General features: G+C 37.0%; 1 pseudogene; it reads left to right on the forward strand.

Moving 5' to 3' along the window:
• Positions 1–1,547: 1,547 nt before the first annotated feature.
• On the forward strand, positions 1,548–2,526 carry LOC133180020 (uncharacterized; annotated as a pseudogene).
• Positions 2,527–3,231: the final 705 nt, after the last annotated feature.

A 3,231-nucleotide genomic window follows, 5' to 3' on the forward strand; every position in this document is an offset into this window, starting at 1 on the left:
ATGGGGTGTCCTATTGACGATATTATGTCCCAAGTCGGTTGGTCAAATGCAAAAACATTTGCAAGATTTTATAATAAAGAAACTGTTAAAACATGCAAACAGTTAGATGTGAAAGTGTTAGAAACTTTAAAAAATTAGTATTGTGTGAAGTAGTATATAGAACTTAGTGCATTTAGATAAGCATTGGGAAATATGTTGTGATTTGTGTTGCATTTTTATTAGCAACTGAATATGCAATGGAATAAAATTAATTCATTATTTCTCTGCATTTTATTTAATGAAAGGTGCAGGGTTTATCAATAAGGATATCATTTAACAGCCTCAGAGCTTTAAATTCTCATGTGGTTCTGGAATGACCTTGACAGTGATGAAGTAGAATTGAAAATTAAACGAGACTTACCTGGAAGTTGAAGTTTGATTGTAATTCTACGAATCACTGGAAAGGAATGGAGGAATCACATGCCCGACCCAATATTTTATTTTCCCTACCCTTGTTCTTAATTTTTCTTCTTTTATCGGCTATTAAATGATTCTTTTTTAAACACTGAGGCCAGATAAGCTAGCGCTATCTCATGTGATTCCTCCATTCCTTTCCAGTGATTCGTAGAATTACAATCAAACTTCAACTTCCAGGAAAGAGTAGTAGGGTATATACTGTGCAATCACTTTACAGTCAAGATGACGTCATGGGGATTCCCAGGTCCCGCCCACACAGGTCATAATTTAGGTCGCAATTCAGGGGTGACTTTACAGTCAGGGGTGACCCTGCAGTCACTGACGTCACGAAATGTAACAATAAATACCACGAAAGATTTGGTTGAGTTGTTATAATAATGGAAACTCAGGGAAAGCAGTACAAATGGAAAATTTTAGCCTGGAGTGCTCTAAGAAGAAATGAGAAGAAATGGACATTGCAAGAGAGTCGATGGTTTGACAAAAAAAGAGGATTGCATTGCTAATTTTAAGGAAAAAAATGAAAAATTGGTATGACGTTGCAGACAGCTGGGGATCTGAAGAATACCTATTGAAACGTCGAGTTATGCCGCGAAAATACTTTCCGCGCTTCGAACTACAGTAGAAATTCAACGAAAAAAATAATTATGCTTAAAAAAGTCAAATTTAAAGATCATGTACAAATTAATTTAATTCCGTACGAAGAACGGAACGGAATTTGGATGGAATATGCCATAAATAGAGCCCATTTCAAGAGAAGAATTCAACAGACAGAGAATGTGTTCTTGCCGGTACTTCTTCAGAAATTGAAACGATGTTCACTTAAAAGTCAAACAAGTATAAAATAAAAAGCAAAGTGTCCTTTTACGGTGGTTAAGATATAAATCACAGTCAAGAGGTACTCTACAGTCAGGGGTGACTCTACAGTCAAGGAGGACTCTACAGTCAGGGGGACTCTACAGTCATGAGCCACGTGACATAAAACATATATAAACTTTATCAATTTGAAAGACCTTCACCAGTTCTCAACAAGTCCTAAGGAGAGAATTCAGGAGAACTATTTTTTCCTTGTAAGATTCTTGCCGAGAATAAAGATGGAGCTTAAACATCAGGACATTATCAAGGCAAACTACTCAACATTGGTAAAAAAGATGATGGCTATTCCTGTTGCAGAACATCTTTTCGCCTCAAACATAATTACCGATGAAATAAGACAGCAAATAGAAGTTGAGAGAACCAGTCATGACAGAAACAGAAAACTGATTAGCATCATCTTACGTCGGGGATCGAGGGCTTTTATGGGACTCAGAATGGCATTAATGAAAGCCAATCAAGCCGACTTATCACGTCTGTTAATGAATAATGACGATGACACAAAGTCTGAATACGAAAAGAAGTTGGCCATGGCAAGATCATTGGTTGTCAATACCAAAGAAAGAGGCGATTCCAGAAAGGATTAAAAGAAAACTACACAGTCTAAGGAGCTAAGGTGTAGAATATGTCTGGATGACTTTAATGACCTGTTTCTCACCGCCATGCCTTTCAAGGGAACGATTTATGTTCACATTCGTCATCTCAAAGAATCCCATGGTCGTCTCCTTGCCACGAAAAAGGGTGTTACCTTTTCTTTAGCCCGTTGGTTGAAATTTGAATCTCTTTTACCAGATATCCAAGACTACATAGACAACACTGGGAAAGGGGATGAAGAAGTACAGTGGCATGTTGGCGGAGGAGTGTTCGTTTAAATTATCACCAGACTATCCTACAGTGGATGTAAGACACTATTGGAAGCCAGACAACGTTCCAGAACCAATACCAACCAAGAAAGGAGTCACTTTGAACAAAAACAAATTGTCCAGACTTAGAGATGCCCTCGAAGAGATGCATGAATCTGTTCCAGAGCTTAAAGACACAGAACTTTGCATACTGAGCGAGTCACATCAGAATCAGCTTGGAATGCTAAGCTGTCCCGAATGTACCCCTTTCGGTTATGATTCACAAGACAATATTTCCATGGAATGTAATGCAGGTGATTTACAGATCGTGGAATCAATTGAGAGTGATCTTGAATGACACTGTGACCATAAACACTGAACCCAAACGAATTAATGATGCGAATGTAACTTTTTGTATATATCAATTCTTGTATCTATTTTTTTTTTCATCTTAACAATACGAAATAAAATATGGTTTTAAATAAAAGTATCTTATTATTACTGGGATATAAAAGGCAACAGTCAAAGAGAGAGCATCAGTTTTTTGTCAGTATGCCAAACTACACGGATTACTTAAGGGAGATCTACTACACTCCCGGTAATCCGGGGGCATATGCAGGCCCTGAAAAATTGTATCAAGTCGTCAAACAGGAAGGCAAATATAAGATTGGCAAACAGAGAATAAGACAATTTTTAAACAACGAAGACTCTTATAGTCTGTATAAACCTATTCGTAAGACATTTCCACGCTCAAAAGTGATAGTGAACACAATTGATTCTATGTGGGATGGTGACTTAGCTGATGACAGTAACATTGCATCCCATAACGACGGCTACAAATTTTTATTAGTGCTAATAGACGTTTTCAGCCGATATCTATTTATAGTTCCATTAAAAAATAAAAGTCATCAAAACGTCATTGACAGTTTAAAATCGGTTTTCAAGAAAGGGCGAAAACCACACACTCTCAGAACAGATAAGGGTAGTGAATTCAAAAATCGTTGGGTAAAAACATTTCTTAAAAGAGAAGGAATTAATGTCATATACACTCAAAATGAAACTA

The sequence above is a fragment of the Saccostrea echinata genome, unplaced genomic scaffold (assembly GCF_033153115.1).
Source record: "Saccostrea echinata isolate AGI-Se365-2 ecotype Australia unplaced genomic scaffold, CSIRO_AGI_Sech_v1 ptg000005l, whole genome shotgun sequence".
Lineage (NCBI taxonomy): Eukaryota > Metazoa > Mollusca > Bivalvia > Ostreida > Ostreidae > Saccostrea > Saccostrea echinata.